Genomic DNA, 19,380 nt, shown 5'->3' with positions numbered 1-19,380 from the left:
TGACCCCCGTGCTGGCCATTCCTTTGGCTTTCTGTTCACATCCAGTGACTTTTGGAAAAAGATCCATAGGTTTTATCCATCCAATGTGTAAAATTAATTTACAAACTTGAAATAACTTGGTTAGAGTAAGAGAGTGGCCATGTTACATCGTCGTTAACCTTAAAGTATGACAGAGTAACGAATTGAAGCAAAATAGAAATATAATCTATTGTATGGCCAGAGATTTCAGTTTCTAAGCGTTTTTTAAGAAGTTTTGGGCAACTGGAATTCGATATAACTGTAAATATTGACAGCTAAGTCTATCACTAATTGTAATGCAGGCAAAAACTAATCCAAGCAATGGCGTAATTTACTGGCTCATCACGTGACAAGTTAGAGTGGTTGGTGGCAACATATTGCTCATAATATAAAAAAAGCTTGTCAATTCTCATTTAAGATTGGTTCCCATGCTTTTGATGGGCTCTCTAAGAATTAGTCAACTTTCAACGTATTTTACCTTTCACGGTGGACAGATCAAGCTTTGAGAGGTCAGTAGCTGGCTCAAAATTAGAGCAAGTTCATTAAAAGAGAGTAGATATGGGGCAAAAGTGGCCGGTTAGCTCAATCGGTTAGAGCGTGGTGCTAATAACGCCAAGGTTGCGGGTTCGACCCCCGTGCTGGCCATTCCTTTGGCTTTCTGTTCATATCCAGTGACTTTTGGAAAAAGATCCGTAGGTTTTATGCATCCAATGTGTAAAATTATATTACAAACTTGAAATAACTTGGTTAGAGTAAGAGAGTGGCTATGTTACATCGTCGTTAACCTTAAAGTATGACAGAGTAACGAATTGAAGCAAAATAGAAATATAATCTACTGTATGGCCAGAGCATTCAGTTTCTAAGCGTTTTTTAAGAAGTTTTGGGCAACTGGAATTCGATATAACTGTAAGTATTGACAGTTAAGTCTATCACTAATTGTAATGCAGTCAAAAACTAATCCAAGCAATGGCGTAATTTACTGGCTCATCACGTGACAAGTTAGAGTGGTTGGTGGCAACATATTGCTCATAATATAAAAAAAGCTTGTCAATTCTCATTTAAGATTGGTTCCTATGCTTTTGATGGGCTCTCTAAGAATTAGTCAACTTTCAACGTATTTTACTTTTCACTGTGGACAGATAAAGCTTTGAGAGGTCAGTAGCTGGCTCAAAATTAGAGCAAGTTCTTTAAAAGAGAGTAGATATGGGGTAAAAGTGGCCGGTTAGCTCAATCAGTTAGAGCGTGGTGCTAATAACGCCAAGGTTGCGGGTTCGACCCCCATGCTGGCCATTCCTTCGGCTTTCTGTTCACATCCAGTGACTTTTGGAAAAAGATCCGTAGGTTTTATCTATCCAATGTGTAAAATTAATTTACAAACCTGAAATAACTTGGTTAGAGTAAGAGAGTGGCCATGTTACATCGTCGTTAACCTTAAAGTATGACAGAGTAACGAATTGAAGCAAAATAGAAATATAATCTATTGTATGGCCAGAGATTTCAGTTTCTAAGTGTTTTTAAAGAAGTTTTGGGCAACTGGAATTCGATATAACTGTAAATATTGACAGCTAAGTCTATCACTAATTGTAATGCAGGCAAAACTAATCCAAGCAACTTGAAGCAAAATAGAAATATAACCTATTGTATGGCCAGAGATTTCAGTTTCTAAGCGTTTTTTAAGAAGTTTTGGGCAACTGGAATTCGATATAACTGTAAATATTGACAGCTAAGTCTATCACTAATTGTAATGCAGGCAAAAACTAATCCAAGCAATGGCGTAATTTACTGGCTCATCACGTGACAAGTTAGTGTGGTTGGTGGCAACATATTGCTCATAATATGAAAAAAGGTTGTCAATTCTCATTTAAGATTGGTTCCTATGCTTTTGATGGGCTCTCTAAGAATTAGTCAACTTTCAACGTATTTTACCTTTCAATGTGGACAGGTCAATCTTTGAGAGGTCAGTAGCTGGCTCAAAATTAGAGCAAGTTCATTAAAAGAGAGTAGATATGGGGCAAAATTGGCCGGTTAGATTAATCGATTAGAGCGTGGTGCTAATAACGCCAAGGTTGCGGGTTCGACCCCCGTGCTGGCCATTCCTTTGGCTTTCTGTTCACATCCAGTGACTTTTGGAAAAAGATCCGTAGGTTTTATCCATCCAATGTGTAAAATTAATTTACAAACTTGAAATAACTTGGTTAGAGTAAGAGAGTGGCCATGTTACATCGTCGTTAACCTTAAAGTATGACAGAGTAACGAATTGAAGAAAAATTGAAATATAATCTATTGTATGGCCAGAGATTTCAGTTTCTAAGCGTTTTTTAAGAAGTTTTGGGCAACTGGAATTCGATATAACTGTAAATATTGACAGCTAAGTCTATCACTAATTGTAATGCAGGCAAAACTAATCCAAGCAACTTGAAGCAAAATAGAAATATAACCTATTGTATGGCCAGAGATTTCAGTTTCTAAGCATTTTTTAAGAAGTTTTGGCCAACTGGAATTCGATATAACTGTAAATATTGACAGCTAAGTCTATCACTAATTGTAATGCAGGCAAAAACTAATCCAAGCAATGGCGTAATTTACTGGCTCATCACGTGACAAGTTAAAGTGGTTGGTGGCAACATATTGCTCATAATATAAAAAAAGCTTGTCAATTCTCATTTAAGATTGGTTCCTATGCTTTTCATGGGCTCTCTAAGAATTAGTCAACTTTCAACGTATTTTACCTTTCACTGTGGACAGATCAAGCTTTGAGAGGTCAGTAGCTGGCTCAAAATTAGAGCAAGTTCATTAAAAGAGAGTAGATATGGGGCAAAAGTGGCCGGTTAGCTCAATCGGTTAGAGCGTGGTGCTAATAACACCAAGGTTGCGGGTTCGACCCCCGTGCTGGCCATTCCTTTGGCTTTCTGTTCACATCCAGTGACTTTTGGAAAAAGATCCGTAGGTTTTATCCATCCAATGTGTAAAATTAATTTACAAACTTGAAATAACTTGGTTAGAGTAAGAGAGTGGCCATGTTACATCGTCGTTAACCTTAAAGTATGACAGAGTAACGAATTGAAGAAAAATTGAAATATAATCTATTGTATGGCCAGAGATTTCAGTTTCTAAGCATTTTTTAAGATGTTTTGGGCAACTGGAATTCGATATAACTGTAAATATTGACAGCTAAGTCTATCACTAATTGTAATGCAGGCAAAAACTAATCCAAGCAATGGCGTAATTTACTGGCTCATCACGTGACAAGTTAGTGTGGTTGATGGCAACATATTGCTCATAATATAAAAAAAGCTTGTCAATTCTCATTTAAGATTGGTTCCTATGCTTTTGATGGGCTCTCTAAGAATTAGTCAACTTTCAACGTATTTTACCTTTCACTGTGGACAGATCAAGCTTTGAGAGGTCAGTAGCTGGCTCAAAATTAGAGCAAGATCATTAAAAGAGAGTAGATATGGGGCAAAAGTGGCCGGTTAGCTCAATCGGTTAGAGCGTGGTGCTAATAACGCCAACGTTGCGGGTTCGACCCCCGTGCTGGCCATTCCTTTGCTTTCTGTTCACATCCAGTGACTTTTGGAAAAAGATCCGTAGGTTTTATCCATTAAATGTGTAAAATTAATTTACAAACTTGAAATAACTTGGTTAGAGTAAGAGAGTGGCCATGTTACATCGTCGTTAACCTTAAAGTATGACAGAGTAACGAATTGAAGCAAAATAGAAATATAATCTATTGTATGGCCAGAGATTTCAGTTTCTAAGTGTTTTTTGAAAAGTTTTGGGCAACTGGAATTCGATATAACTGTAAATATTGACAGCTAAGTCTATCATTATTTGTAATGCAGGCAAAAACTAATCCAAGCAATGGCGTCATTTACTGGCTCATCACGTGACAAGTCAGAGTGGTTGGTGGCAACATATTGCTCATAATATAAAAAAAGCTTGTCAATTCTCATTTAAGATTGGTTCCTATGCTTTTGATGGGCTCTCTAAGAATTAGTCAACTTTCAACGTATTTTACCTTTCACGGTGGACAGATCAAGCTTTGAGAGGTCAGTAGCTTGCTCAAAATTAGAGCAAGTTCATTAAAAGAGAGTAGATATGGGGCAAAAGTGGCCGGTTAGCTCAATCGGTTAGAGCGTGGTGCTAATAACGCCAAGGTTGCGGGTTCGACCCCCGTGCTGGCCATTCCTTTGGCTTTCTGTTCACATCCAGTGACTTTTGGAAAAAGATCCGTAGGTTTTATGCATCCAATGTGTAAAATTATATTACAAACTTGAAATAACTTGGTTAGAGTAAGAGAGTGGCTATGTTACATCGTCGTTAACCTTAAAGTATGACAGAGTAACGAATTGAAGCAAAATAGAAATATAATCTACTGTATGGCCAGAGCATTCAGTTTCTAAGCGTTTTTTAAGAAGTTTTGGGCAACTGGAATTCGATATAACTGTAAATATTGACAGCTAAGTCTATCACTATTTGTAATGCAGGCAAAAACTAATCCAAGCAATGGCGTCATTTACTGGCTCATCACGTGACAAGTCAGAGTGGTTGGTGGCAACATATTGCTCATAATATAAAAAAAGCTTGTCAATTCTCATTTAAGATTGGTTCCTGTGCTTTTGATGGGCTCTCTAAGAATTAGTCAACTTTCAACGTATTTTACCTTTCACTGTGGACAGATCAAGCTTTGAGAGGTCAGTAGCTGGCTCAAAATTAAAGCAAGATCATTAAAAGAGAGTAGATATGGGGCAAAAGTGGCCAGTTAGCTCTATTGGTTAGAGCGTGGTGCTAATAACGCCAAGGTTGCTGGTTCGACCCCCATGCTGGCTATTCCTTTGGCTTTCTGTTCACATCCAGTGACCTTTGGAAAAAGATCTGTAGGTTTTATCCATCCAATGTGTAAAATTAATTTACAAACTTGAAATAACTTGGTTTGAGTAAGAGAGTGGCCATGTTACATCGTCGTTAACCTTAAAGTATGACAGAGTAACGAATTGAAGCAAAATAGAAATATAATCTATTGTATGGCTTGAGATTTCAGTTTCTAAGCGTTTTTTAAGAAGTTTTGGGCAAATGGAATTCGATATAACTGTAAATATTGACAGCTAAGTCTATCACTAATTGTAATGCAGGCAAAACTAATTCAAGTGACTTGAAGCAAAATAGAAATATAATCAATTTTGTGGCCTGAGATTTCAGTTTCTAAGCGTTTTTTAAGAAGTTTTGGGCAACTGGAATTCGATATAACTGTAAATATTGACAGCTAAGTCTATCATCATTTGTAATGCAGGCAAAACTAATCCAAGCAACTTGAAGCAAAATAGAAATATAATCTATTGTATGGCCAGAGATTTCAGTTTCTAAGCGTTTTTTAAGAAGTTTTGGGCAACTGGAATTCGATATAACTGTAAATATTGACAGCTAAGTCTATCACTAATTGTAATGCAGGCAAAAACTAATCCAAGCAATGGCGTCTTTTACTGGCTCATCACGTGACAAGTCAGAGTGGTTGGTGGCAACATATTGCTCATAATATAAAAAAAGCTTGTCAATTCTCATTTAAGATTGGTTCCTATGCTTTTGATGGGCTCTCTAAGAATTAGTCAACTTTCAACGTATTTTACCTTTCACTGTGGACAGATCAAGCTTTGAGAGGTCAGTAGCTGGCTCAAAATTAGAGCAAGTTCATTAAAAGAGAGTAGATATAGAGCAAAAGTGGCCGGTTAGCTCAATCGGTTAGAGCGTGGTGCTAATAATGCCAAGGTTGCGGGTTTGACCCCCGTGCTGGCCATTCCTTTGGCTTTCTGTTCACATCCAGTGACTTTTGGAAAAAGATCCATAGGTTTTATCCATCCAATGTGTAAAATTAATTTACAAACTTGAAATAACTTGGTTAGAGTAAGAGAGTGGCCATGTTACATCGTCGTTAACCTTAAAGTATGACAGAGTAACGAATTGAAGCAAAATAGAAATATAATCTATTGTATGGCCAGAGATTTCAGTTTCTAAGCGTTTTTTAAGAAGTTTTGGGCAACTGGAATTCGATATAACTGTAAATATTGACAGCTAAGTCTATCACTAATTGTAATGCAGGCAAAAACTAATCCAAGCAATGGCGTAATTTACTGGCTCATCACGTGACAAGTTAGAGTGGTTGGTGGCAACATATTGCTCATAATATAAAAAAAGCTTGTCAATTCTCATTTAAGATTGGTTCCTATGCTTTTGATGGGCTCTCTAAGAATTAGTCAACTTTCAACGTATTTTACCTTTCACGGTGGACAGATCAAGCTTTGAGAGGTCAGTAGCTGGCTCAAAATTAGAGCAAGTTCATTAAAAGAGAGTAGATATGGGGCAAAAGTGGCCGGTTAGCTCAATCGGTTAGAGCGTGGTGCTAATAACGCCAAGGTTGCGGGTTCGACCCCCGTGCTGGCCATTCCTTTGGCTTTCTGTTCACATCCAGTGACTTTTGGAAAAAGATCCGTAGGTTTTATGCATCCAATGTGTAAAATTATATTACAAACTTGAAATAACTTGGTTAGAGTAAGAGAGTGGCTATGTTACATCGTCGTTAACCTTAAAGTATGACAGAGTAACGAATTGAAGCAAAATAGAAATATAATCTACTGTATGGCCAGAGCATTCAGTTTCTAAGCGTTTTTTAAGAAGTTTTGGGCAACTGGAATTCGATATAACTGTAAGTATTGACAGTTAAGTCTATCACTAATTGTAATGCAGTCAAAAACTAATCCAAGCAATGGCGTAATTTACTGGCTCATCACGTGACAAGTTAGAGTGGTTGGTGGCAACATATTGCTCATAATATAAAAAAAGCTTGTCAATTCTCATTTAAGATTGGTTCCTATGCTTTTGATGGGCTCTCTAAGAATTAGTCAACTTTCAACGTATTTTACTTTTCACTGTGGACAGATAAAGCTTTGAGAGGTCAGTAGCTGGCTCAAAATTAGAGCAAGTTCTTTAAAAGAGAGTAGATATGGGGTAAAAGTGGCCGGTTAGCTCAATCAGTTAGAGCGTGGTGCTAATAACGCCAAGGTTGCGGGTTCGACCCCCATGCTGGCCATTCCTTTGGCTTTCTGTTCACATCCAGTGACTTTTGGAAAAAGATCCGTAGGTTTTATCTATCCAATGTGTAAAATTAATTTACAAACCTGAAATAACTTGGTTAGAGTAAGAGAGTGGCCATGTTACATCGTCGTTAACCTTAAAGTATGACAGAGTAACGAATTGAAGCAAAATAGAAATATAATCTATTGTATGGCCAGAGATTTCAGTTTCTAAGTGTTTTTAAAGAAGTTTTGGGCAACTGGAATTCGATATAACTGTAAATATTGACAGCTAAGTCTATCACTAATTGTAATGCAGGCAAAACTAATCCAAGCAACTTGAAGCAAAATAGAAATATAACCTATTGTATGGCCAGAGATTTCAGTTTCTAAGCGTTTTTTAAGAAGTTTTGGGCAACTGGAATTCGATATAACTGTAAATATTGACAGCTAAGTCTATCACTAATTGTAATGCAGGCAAAAACTAATCCAAGCAATGGCGTAATTTACTGGCTCATCACGTGACAAGTTAGTGTGGTTGGTGGCAACATATTGCTCATAATATGAAAAAAGGTTGTCAATTCTCATTTAAGATTGGTTCATATGCTTTTGATGGGCTCTCTAAGAATTAGTCAACTTTCAACGTATTTTACCTTTCACTGTGGACAGATCAAGCTTTGAGAGGTCAGTAGCTGGCTCAAAATTAGAGCAAGTTCATTAAAAGAGAGTAGATATGGGGCAAAAGTGGCCGGTTAGCTCAATCGGTTAGAGCGTAGTGCTTATAACGCCAAGGTCGCGGGTTCGATCCCCGGTGCTGGCCATTCCTTTGGCTTTCTGTTCACATCCAGTGACTTTTGGAAAAAGATCCGTAGGTTTTATCCATCCAATGTGTAAAATTAATTTACAAACTTGAAATAACTTGGTTAGAGTAAGAGAGTGGCCATGTTACATCGTCGTTAATCTTAAAGTATGACAGAGTAACGAATTGAAGCAAAATTGAAATATAATCTATTGTATGGCCAGAGATTTCAGTTTCTAAGCGTTTTTTAAGAAGTTTTGGGCAACTGGAATTCGATATAACTTTAAATATTGACAGCGAAGTCTATCACTATTTGTAATGCAGGCAAAAACTAATCCAAGCAATGGCGTCATTTACTGGCTCATCACGTGACAAGTCAGAGTGGTTGGTGGCAACATATTGCTCATAATATAAAAAAAGCTTGTCAACTCTCATTTAAGATTGGTTCCTATGCTTTTGATGGGCTCTCTAAGAATTAGTCAACTTTCAACGTATTTTACCTTTCACTGTGGACAGATCAAGCTTTGAGAGGTCAGTAGCTGGCTCAAAATTAAAGCAAGATCATTAAAAGAGAGTAGATATGGGGCAAAAGTGGCCAGTTAGCTCTATTGGTTAGAGTGTGGTGCTAATAACGCCAAGGTTGCGGGTTCGACTCCCGTGCTGGCTATTCCTTTGGCTTTCTGTTCACATCCAGTGACTTTTGGAAAAAGATCCGTAGGTTTTATCCATCCAATGTGTAAAATTAATTTACAAACTTGAAATAACTTGGTTTGAGTAAGAGAGTGGCCATGTTACATCGTCGTTAACCTTAAAGTATGACAGAGTAACGAATTGAAGCAAAATAGAAATATAATCTATTGTATGGCTTGAGATTTCAGTTTCTAAGCGTTTTTTAAGAAGTTTTGGGCAACTGGAATTCGATATAACTGTAAATATTGACAGCTAAGTCTATCACTATTTGTAATGCAGGCAAAACTAATCCAAGCAACTTGAAGCAAAATAGAAATATAATCTATTGTATGGCCAGAGATTTCAGTTTCTAAGCGTTTTTTAAGAAGTTTTGGGCAACTGGAATTCGATATAACTGTAAATATTGACAGCTAAGTCTATCACTAATTGTAATGCAGGCAAAAACTAATCCAAGCAATGGCGTCATTTACTGGCTCATCACGTGACAAGTCAGAGTGGTTGGTGGCAACATATTGCTCATAATATAAAAAAAGCTTGTCAATTCTCATTTAAGATTGGTTCCTATGCTTTTGATGGGCTCTCTAAGAATTAGTCAACTTTCAACGTATTTTACCTTTCACGGTGGACAGATCAAGCTTTGAGAGGTCAGTAGCTGGCTCAAAATTAGAGCAAGTTCATTAAAAGAGAGCAGATATGGGGCAAAAGTGGCCTGTTAGCTCAATCGGTTAGAGCGTGGTGCTAATAACGCCAAGGTTGCGGGTTCGACCCCCGTGCTGGCCATTCCTTTAGCTTTCTGTTCACATCCAGTGACTTTTGGAAAAAGATCCGTAGGTTTTATGCATCCAATGTGTAAAATTATATTACAAACTTGAAATAACTTGGTTAGAGTAAGAGAGTGGCTATGTTACATCGTCGTTAACCTTAAGGATATGAATTGTTTAGGAGGGATCGTAAAAAAAGGAAAGGGGGTGGAGTCTGTCTATATATAAAGTCCAGTTTAAAGCCCAGACTAAGAGAAGATATTCAAGAGGGAAATGAAGAGGTGGAGTCTCTATGGGTGGAGATACAAGGAGGGAAAACTAATAAAATCCTCATAGGGGTTTGTTATAAGCCACCAAATATAACAGAAACCACTGAAAATGTATTATTGAAACAAATAGACAAAGCAGCAAATCACAATGAGGTGATTATTATGGGGGACTTCAATTACCCCGATATAGACTGGGAAACTGAAACCTGTGTATCTCAGAAAGGAAACCGGTTTCTGTCAGTAACTAAGGATAATTATCTGTCCCAACTTGTGCCGGGCCCAACTAGAGGGGCAGCCCTTCTGGACTTAATTTTAAGCAACAGGCCAGATAGAATAACAGACGTACGAGTGGATGGGCACCTAGGGAATAGTGACCACAATATAATACAATTCCACTTGTCCTTTAGTAAGGTGCCTTGGAGGGGGGTAACAAAAACGCTGAATTTCAGGAAAGCAAAGTTTGATCAACTTAGAGAAGACCTTCGCCAAATTGATTGGGACAATGTCCTCAAAAATGGGAGCACAGAAAATAAGTGGGAAATTTTTAAATCAGTATTAAACACCCACTGCGAGCTAGCCATACCATACAGAAATAAAAGGGCTAGGAACAGGAGAAAACCAATGTGGCTTAATAAGGATGTAAAAGGGGCAATGAATAATAAGAAAAAGGCATTTAAAAAGCTAAAACAAGAAGGCAGCGAGGAAGCATTAAAAATATATAGAGAAAAAAATAAAATGTGTAAAAAACAAATATATTTAGCAAAAGTAGAAACTGAGAGACTCATTGCTAAGGAAAGCAAAACAAATCCCAAACTATTCTTTAATTATATAAACAGAAAAAAGATTAAAATTGATGGTGTTGGCCCTTTAAAGAATAATGAGGGTAAAATCATAGAAAGCGATGTGGGAAAAGCAAATGTTTTAAATACTTTTTTCTCAACTGTGTTCACACAGGAAAAGCATATGCCAGGGGAAATGCAGAGTGATCATGTAAATGCCCCATTAAGTATGACCTGCCTAACCCAGGAAGAAGTGCAGAACCGACTTAGTAACATTAAAATTGACAAATCACCAGGCCCTGATGGCATTCACCCTCGGGTATTAAGGGAGTTAAGTAATGTGATAGACAGGCCTCTATTCCTTTTATTTAAAGACTCTATAGAAACTGGGTCTCTTCCACTGGATTGGCGGCTAGCAAATGTGGTACCAATATTCAAAAAAGGGTGCAAAAGGGAACCTGGAAACTATAGGCCGGTAAGCTTAACATCTGTTGTGGGTAAAATGTTTGAAGGGTTTTTAAGGGATACTATTATGGAATGTCTCAATGTTAATAACTGTTTAACTCCATATCAACATGGATTTATGAAGGATCGCTCCTGTCAAACTAACCTGATCAGCTTCTATGAGGATGTAAGCTCTCACATGGACCGAGGAGAATCCTTGGATGTCATTTATCTTGACTTCGGTAAAGCATTTGACACTGTCCCACATAAAAGACTGCTAAGTAAAATGAGAAAGCTTGGGCTCGGGGAAAATGTGTGTAGATGGGTAGGTAGCTGGCTTAGTGGTAGAAAACAAAGAGTGGTTATTAATGGTGCATACTCAGATTGGGCCAGGGTTACTAGTGGGGTGCCACAGGGGTCTGTATTGGGCCCCCTACTATTTAATATATTTATTAATGATCTGGTGGATGGTTTACAGAGTAAAATATCAGTATTTGCAGATGATACAAAACTATGTAAGGTAGTTAACACAAAGGAGGACAGTTTGCAACTACAGATGGACTTGAGTAAATTGGAGAATTGGGCTGAAAAATGGCAAATGAGGTTTAACACAGATAAGTGTAAGGTTATGCACATGGGAAGGAGAAACAAATGCTACGATTACTTACAAAATGGGAAACTGCTGGGGAAATCAGACATGGAAAAAGACTTAGGCATCTTAGTGAATAAGAATCTAAATTGGAGTGCCCAGTGTCAGGCAGCAGCCACCAAAGCAAATAGGGTGATGGGATGCATTAGAAGAGGTCTGGGGGCACGAGATGAAAACATCATTCTCCCTCTGTACAAATCACTAGTCAGACCACACTTGGAGTATTGTGTGCAATTTTGGGCGCCGGTGCTGAAGAAAGACATTACTGAACTTGAAAGGGTTCAGAGGCGGGCTACTAAAATAATAAATGGAATGGGTGCATTACAATACACGGAAAGGTTATCAAAATTAGGTCTATTTACTCTAGAAAAGAGAAGACTTAGGGGAGACCTAATAAATATGTACAAATATATCAGAGGGCCATATAGAGATCTCTCCCATGATCTGTTTGTACCAAGGACTATGACAAGAACAAGGGGGCATTCTTTTCGATTGGAGGAAAGAAAATTCCTACATCAGCATAGAAGAGGGTTCTTCACGGTAAGAGCAGTGAGGCTCTGGAACTCTCTTCCTGAGGAAGTGGTGATGGCCAACTCACTGAATGAATTTAAGAGAGGAATGGATGCATTTCTTGTTAGCAAAAGTATAGAAGGTTATAAATAGCATAATCTTACAGGTAGATAGAAGAGCGACCAAGATTATTAGAGGAATGGGTGGGCTGCAATACCAAGACAGGTTATTAAACTTGGGGTTAGTTAGTTAGGAAAAACAAAGGCTTAGGGGGATCTAATCACAATGTATAAATATATGAGGGGACAGTACAGAGACCTTTCCAAAGATCTCTTTACACCTAGGCCTGCGACTGGAACACGGGGGCATCCGCTACGTCTTGAGGAAAGAATGTTTAATCATAATCACAGATGAGGACTCTTTACTGTACGAGCAGTGAGACTATGGAGCTCTCTGCCGTATGATGTTGTATTGAGGGATTCACAAGTAAAATTTAAGCAGAGCCTGATCGCATTAATTGAAAAATATAATATTACCAGTTATGTATATTGGATTTTATGACAGGGTGTTGATCCAGGGAACTAGTCTGATTGCCGTATGTGGAGTCAGGAAGGAATTTTTTTTCCCCATTGGAGCTTATTTGACACATTGGGGTTTTTTTGCCTTCCTCTGGATCAACATGTTAGGCTACGGGTTGAACTAGATGGACTTAGAGTCTCCCTTCAACCTTAAAAACTATGAAACTATGAAACTAAAGTATGACAGAGTAACGAATTGAAGCAAAATAGAAATATAATCTATTGTATGGCCAGAGCATTCAGTTTCTAAGCGTTTTTTAAGAAGTTTTGGGCAACTGGAATTCGATATAACTGTAAGTATTGACAGTTAAGTCTATCACTAATTGTAATGCAGTCAAAAACTAATCCAAGCAATGGCGTAATTTACTGGCTCATCACGTGACAAGTTAGAGTGGTTGGTGGCAACATATTGCTCATAATATAATAAAAGCTTGTCAATTCTCATTTAAGATTGGTTCCTATGCTTTTGATGGGCTCTCTAAGAATTAGTCAACTTTCAACGTATTTTACCTTTCACTGTTGACAGATAAAGCTTTGAGAGGTCAGTAGCTGGCTCAAAATTAGAGCAAGTTCATTAAAAGAGAGTAGATATGGGGTAAAAGTGGCCGGTTAGCTCCATCAGTTAGAGCGTGGTGCTAATAACGCCAAGGTTGCGGGTTCGACCCCCATGCTGGCCATTCCTTTGGCTTTCTGTTCACATCCAGTGACTTTTGGAAAAAGATCCGTAGGTTTTATCTATCCAATGTGTAAAATTAATTTACAAACCTGAAATAACTTGGTTAGAGTAAGAGAGTGGCCATGTTACATCGTTGTTAACCTTAAAGTATGACAGAGTAACGAATTGAAGCAAAATAGAAATATAATCTATTGTATGGCCAGAGATTTCAGTTTCTAAGTGTTTTTTAAGAAGTTTTGGGCAACTGGAATTCGATATAACTGTAAATATTGACAGCTAAGTCTATCACTAATTGTAATGCAGGCAAAACTAATCCAAGCAACTTGAAGCAAAATAGAAATATAACCTATTGTATGGCCAGAGATTTCAGTTTCTAAGCGTTTTTTAAGAAGTTTTGGGCAACTGGAATTCGATATAACTGTAAATATTGACAGCTAAGTCTATCACTAATTGTAATGCAGGCAAAAACTAATCCAAGCAATGGCGTAATTTACTGGCTCATCACGTGACAAGTTAGTGTGGTTGGTGGCAACATATTGCTCATAATATAAAAAAAGCTTGTCAATTCTCATTTAAGATTGGTTCCTATGCTTTTGATGGGCTCTCTAAGAATTAGTCAACTTTCAACGTATTTTACCTTTCACGGTGGACAGATCAAGCTTTGAGAGGTCAGTAGCTGGCTCAAAATTAGAGCAAGTTCATTAAAAGAGAGTAGATATGGGGCAAAAGTGGCCGGTTAGCTCAATCGGTTAGAGCGTGGTGCTAATAATGCCAAGGTTGCGGGTTCGACCCCCGTGCTGGCCATTCCTTTAGCTTTCTGTTCACATCCAGTGACTTTTGTAAAAAGATCCGTAGGTTTTATGCATCCAATGTGTAAAATTATATTACAAACTTGAAATAACTTGGTTAGAGTAAGAGAGTGGCTATGTTACATCGTCGTTAACCTTAAAGTATGACAGAGTAACGAATTGAAGCAAAATAGAAATATAATCTATTGTATGGCCAGAGCATTCAGTTTCTAAGCGTTTTTTAAGAAGTTTTGGGCAACTGGAATTCGATATAACTGTAAGTATTGACAGTTAAGTCTATCACTAATTGTAATGCAGTCAAAAACTAATCCAAGCAATGGCGTAATTTACTGGATCATCACGTGACAAGTTAGAGTGGTTGGTGGCAACATATTGCTCATAATATAAAAAAAGCTTGTCAATTCTCATTTAAGATTGGTTCCTATGCTTTTGATGGGCTCTCTAAGAATTAGTCAACTTTCAACGTATTTTACCTTTCACTGTGGACAGATGATGCTTTGAGAGGTCAGTAGCTGGCTCAAAATTAGAGCAAGTTCATTAAAAGAGAGTAGATATGGGGTAAAAGTGGCCGGTTAGCTCCATCAGTTAGAGTGTGGTGCTAATAACGCCAAGGTTGCGGGTTCGACCCCCATGCTGGCCATTCCTTTGGCTTTCTGTCCACATCCAGTGACTTTTGGAAAAAGATCCGTAGGTTTTATCTATCCAATGTGTAAAATTAATTTACAAACCTGAAATAACTTGGTTAGAGTAAGAGAGTGGCCATGTTACATCGTTGTTAACCTTAAAGTATGACAGAGTAACGAATTGAAGCAAAATAGAAATATAATCTATTGTATGGCCAGAGATTTCAGTTTCTAAGTGTTTTTTAAGAAGTTTTGGGCAACTGGAATTCGATATAACTGTAAATATTGACAGCTAAGTCTATCACTAATTGTAATGCAGGCAAAACTAATCCAAGCAACTTGAAGCAAAATAGAAATATAACCTATTGTATGGCCAGAGATTTCAGTTTCTAAGCGTTTTTTAAGAAGTTTTGGGCAACTGGAATTCGATATAACTGTAAATATTGACAGCTAAGTCTATCACTAATTGTAATGCAGGCAAAAACTAATCCAAGCAATGGCGTAATTTACTGGCTCATCACGTGACAAGTTAGTGTGGTTGGTGGCAACATATTGCTCATAATATCAAAAAAGCTTGTCAATTCTCATTTAAGATTGGTTCCTATGCTTTTGATGGGCTCTCTAAGAATAAGTCAACTTTCAACGTATTTTACCTTTCACTGTGGACAGATCAAGCTTTGAGAGGTCAGTAGCTGGCTCAAAATTAGAGCAAGTTCATTAAAAGAGAGTAGATATGGGGCAAAAGTGGCCGGTTAGCTCAATCGGTTAGAGCGTGGTGCCAATAACGCCAAGGTTGCGGGTTCGACCCCCGTGCTGGCCATTCCTTTGGCTTTCTGTATACATCCAGTGACTTTTGGAAAAAGATCCGTAGGTTTTATCCATCCAATGTGTAAAATTAATTTACAAACTTGAAATAACTTGGTTAGAGTAAGAGAGTGGCCATGTTACATCGTCGTTAACCTTAAAGTATGACAGAGTAAAGAATTGAAGCAAAATTGAAATATAATCTATTGTATGGCCAGAGATTTCAGTTTCTAAGCGTTTTTTAAGAAGTTTTGGGCAACTGGAATTCGATATAACTGTAAATATTGACAGCTAAGTCTATCACTAATTGTAATGCAGGCAAAAACTAATCCAAGCAATGGCGTCATTTACTGGCTCATCACGTGACAAGTCAGAGTGGTTGGTGGCAACATATTGCTCATAATATAAAAAAAGCTTGTCAATTCTCATTTAAGATTGGTTCCTATGCTTTTGATGGGCTCTCTAAGAATTAGTCAACTTTCAACGTATTTTACCTTTCACTGTGGACAGATCAAGCTTTGAGAGGTCAGTAGCTGGCTCAAAATTAGAGCAAGTTCATTAAAAGAGAGTAGATATGGGGCAAAAGTAGCCGGTTAGCTCAATCAGTTAGAGCGTGGTGCTAATAACGCCAAGGTTGCGTGTTCGACCCCCGTGCTGGCCATTCCTTTGGCTTTCTGTTCACATCCAGTGACTTTTGGAAAAAGATCCGTAGGTTTTATCCATCCAATGTGTAAAATTAATTTACAAACCTGAAATAACTTGGTTAGAGTAAGAGAGTGGCCATGTTACATCGTCGTTAACCTTAAAGTATGACAGAGTAACGAATTGAAGCAAAATAGAAATATAATCTATTGTATGGCCAGAGATTTCAGTTTCTAAGTGTTTTTTAAGAAGTTTTGGGCAACTGGAATTCGATATAACTGTAAATATTGACAGCTAAGTCTATCACTAATTGTAATGCAGGCAAAACTAATCCAAGCAACTTGAAGCAAAATAGAAATATAATCTATTGTATGGCCAGAGATTTCAGTTTCTAAGCGTTTTTTAAGAAGTTTTGGGCAACTGGAATTCGATATAACTGTAAATATTGACAGCTAAGTCTATCACTAATTGTAATGCAGGCAAAAACTAATCCAAGCAATGGCGTAATTTACTGGCTCATCACGTGACAAGTTAGAGTGGTTGGTGGCAACATATTGCTCATAATATAAAAAAAGCTTGTCAATTCTTATTTAAGATTTGTTCCTATGCTTTTGATGGGCTCTCTAAGAATTAGTCAACTTTCAACGTATTTTACCTTTCACTGTGGACAGATCAAGCTTTGAGAGGTCAGTAGCTGGCTCAAAATTAGAGCAAGTTCATTAAAAGAGAGTAGATATGGGGCAAAAGTGGCCGGTTAGCTTAATGGGTTAGAGCGTGGTGCTAATAACGCCAAGGTTGCGGGTTCGACCCCCGTGCTAGCCATTCCTTTGGCTTTCTGTTCACATCCAGTGACTTTTGGAAAAAGATCCGTAGGTTTTATCCATCCAATGTGTAAAATTGATTTACAAACTTGAAATAACTTGGTTAGAGTAAGAGAGTGGCCATGTTACATCGTCGTTAACCTTAAAGTATGACAGAGTAACGAATTGAAGCAAAATAGAAATATAATCTATTGTATGGCCAGAGATTTCAGTTTCTAAGCGTTTTTTAAGAAGTTTTGGGCAACTGGAATTCGATATAACTGTAAATATTGACAGCTAAGTCTATCACTAATTGTAATGCAGGCAAAACTAATCCAAGCAACTTGAAGCAAAATAGAAATATAATCTATTGTATGGCCAGAGATTTCAGTTTCTAAGCGTTTTTTAAGAAGTTTTGGGCAACTGGAATTCGATATAACTGTAAATATTGACAGCTAAGTCTATCACTAATTGTAATGCAGGCAAAAACTAATCCAAGCAATGGCGTAATTTACTGGCTCATCACGTGACAAGTTAGAGTGGTTGGTGGCAACATATTGCTCATAATATAAAAAAAGCTTGTCAATTCTTATTTAAGATTGGTTCCTATGCTTTTGATGGGCTCTCTAAGAATTAGTCAACTTTCAACGTATTTTACCTTTCACTGTGGACAGATCAAGCTTTGAGAGGTCAGTAGCTGGCTCAAAATTAGAGCAAGTTTATTAAAAGAGATTAGATATGGGGCATAAGTGTCCGGTTAGCTCAATCGGTTAGAGCGTGGTGCTAATAAAGCCAAGGTTGCGGGTTCGACTCCAGTGCTGGCCATTCCTTTGGCTTCTGTTCACATCCAGTGACTTTTGGAAAAAGATCTGTAGGTTTTATCCATCCAATGTGTAAAATTAATTTACAAACTTAAAATAACTTGGTTAGAGTAAGAGAGTGGCCATGTTACATCGTCGTTAACCTTAAAGTTTGACAGAGTAACGAATTGAAGCAAAATAGAAATATAATCTATTGTATGGCCAGAGATTTCAGTTTCTAAGTGTTTTTTAAGAAGTTTTGGGCAACTGGAATTCAATATAACTGTAAATATTGACAGCTAAGTCTATCACTAATTGTAATGCAGGCAAAACTAATCCAAGCAACTTGAAGCAAAATAGAAATATAACCTATTGTATGGCCAGATATTTCAGTTTCTAAGCGTTTTTTAAGAAGTTTTGGGCAACTGGAATTCGATATAACTGTAAATATTGACAGCTAAGTCTATCACTAATTGTAATGCAGGCAAAGCTAATCCAAGCAACTTGAAGCAAAATAGAAATATAACCTATTGTATGGCCAGAGATTTCAGTTTCTAAGCGTTTTTTAAGAAGTTTTGGGCAACTGGAATTCAATATAACTGTAAATATTGACAGCTAAGTCTATCACTAATTGTAATGCAGGCAAAAACTAATCCAAGCAATGGCGTAATTTACTGGCTCATCACGTGACAAGTTAGAGTGGTTGGTGGCAACATATTGCTCATAATATAATAAAAGCTTGTCAATTCTCATTTAAGATTGGTTCCTATGCTTTTGATGGGCTCTCTAAGAATTAGTCAACTTTCAACGTATTTTACCTTTCACTGTTGACAGATAAAGCTTTGAGAGGTCAGTAGCTGGCTCAAAATTAGAGCAAGTTCATTAAAAGAGAGTAGATATGGGGTAAAAGTGGCCGGTTAGCTCCATCAGTTAGAGCGAGGTGCTAATAACGCCAAGGTTGCGGGTTCGACCCCCATGCTGGCCATTCCTTTGGCTTTCTGTTCACATCCAGTGACTTTTGGAAAAAGATCCGTAGGTTTTATCTATCCAATGTGTAAAATTAATTTACAAACCTGAAATAACTTGGTTAGAGTAAGAGAGTGGCCATGTTACATCGTTGTTAACCTTAAAGTATGACAGAGTAACGAATTGAAGCAAAATAGAAATATAATCTATTGTATGGCCAGAGATTTCAGTTTCTAAGTGTTTTTTAAGAAGTTTTGGGCAACTGGAATTCGATATAACTGTAAATATTGACAGCTAAGTCTATCACTAATTGTAATGCAGGCAAAACTAATCCAAGCAACTTGAAGCAAAATAGAAATATAACCTATTGTATGGCCAGAGATTTCAGTTTCTAAGCGTTTTTTAAGAAGTTTTGGGCAACTGGAATTCGATATAACTGTAAATATTGACAGCTAAGTCTATCACTAATTGTAATGCAGGCAAAAACTAATCCAAGCAATGGCGTAATTTACTGGCTCATCACGTGACAAGTTAGTGTGGTTGGTGGCAACATATTGCTCATAATATAAAAAAAGCTTGTCAATTCTCATTTAAGATTGGTTCCTATGCTTTTGATGGGCTCTCTAAGAATTAGTCAACTTTCAACGTATTTTACCTTTCACGGTGGACAGATCAAGCTTTGAGAGGTCAGTAGCTGGC

General features: G+C 37.5%; 9 non-coding genes across 9 annotated transcripts; all 9 read left to right on the top strand.

The window, feature by feature from the left end:
• The first annotated feature begins 589 nt into the window (after positions 1 to 589).
• TRNAI-AAU (transfer RNA isoleucine (anticodon AAU)) lies at positions 590 to 663 on the top strand. The gene has a single exon. It is a non-coding gene; the product is annotated as a tRNA-Ile (tRNA).
• A 2,177-nt stretch (positions 664 to 2,840) lies between these two features.
• On the top strand, positions 2,841 to 2,914 carry TRNAI-AAU (transfer RNA isoleucine (anticodon AAU)). The gene has a single exon. It is a non-coding gene; the product is annotated as a tRNA-Ile (tRNA).
• A 571-nt stretch (positions 2,915 to 3,485) lies between these two features.
• TRNAI-AAU (transfer RNA isoleucine (anticodon AAU)) lies at positions 3,486 to 3,559 on the top strand. The gene has a single exon. It is a non-coding gene; the product is annotated as a tRNA-Ile (tRNA).
• Positions 3,560 to 4,129: 570 nt separating this feature from the next.
• On the top strand, positions 4,130 to 4,203 carry TRNAI-AAU (transfer RNA isoleucine (anticodon AAU)). The gene has a single exon. It is a non-coding gene; the product is annotated as a tRNA-Ile (tRNA).
• Positions 4,204 to 6,380: 2,177 nt separating this feature from the next.
• TRNAI-AAU (transfer RNA isoleucine (anticodon AAU)) lies at positions 6,381 to 6,454 on the top strand. Its single transcript has one exon. It is a non-coding gene; the product is annotated as a tRNA-Ile (tRNA).
• Positions 6,455 to 7,828: 1,374 nt separating this feature from the next.
• Positions 7,829 to 7,903, top strand: TRNAI-UAU (transfer RNA isoleucine (anticodon UAU)). Its single transcript has one exon. It is a non-coding gene; the product is annotated as a tRNA-Ile (tRNA).
• Positions 7,904 to 9,277: 1,374 nt separating this feature from the next.
• Positions 9,278 to 9,351, top strand: TRNAI-AAU (transfer RNA isoleucine (anticodon AAU)). Its single transcript has one exon. It is a non-coding gene; the product is annotated as a tRNA-Ile (tRNA).
• A 4,616-nt stretch (positions 9,352 to 13,967) lies between these two features.
• TRNAI-AAU (transfer RNA isoleucine (anticodon AAU)) lies at positions 13,968 to 14,041 on the top strand. The gene has a single exon. It is a non-coding gene; the product is annotated as a tRNA-Ile (tRNA).
• A 1,374-nt stretch (positions 14,042 to 15,415) lies between these two features.
• TRNAI-AAU (transfer RNA isoleucine (anticodon AAU)) lies at positions 15,416 to 15,489 on the top strand. Its single transcript has one exon. It is a non-coding gene; the product is annotated as a tRNA-Ile (tRNA).
• The last annotated feature ends 3,891 nt before the right edge of the window (positions 15,490 to 19,380 follow it).

The sequence above is a fragment of the Anomaloglossus baeobatrachus genome, chromosome 4, assembly GCF_048569485.1.
Source record: "Anomaloglossus baeobatrachus isolate aAnoBae1 chromosome 4, aAnoBae1.hap1, whole genome shotgun sequence".
NCBI classification, from domain to species: Eukaryota; Metazoa; Chordata; class Amphibia; order Anura; family Aromobatidae; genus Anomaloglossus; species Anomaloglossus baeobatrachus.
The sequence above is the reverse complement of the archived record's forward strand: the minus strand, read 5'-3'. Positions and strand labels throughout refer to the sequence as shown.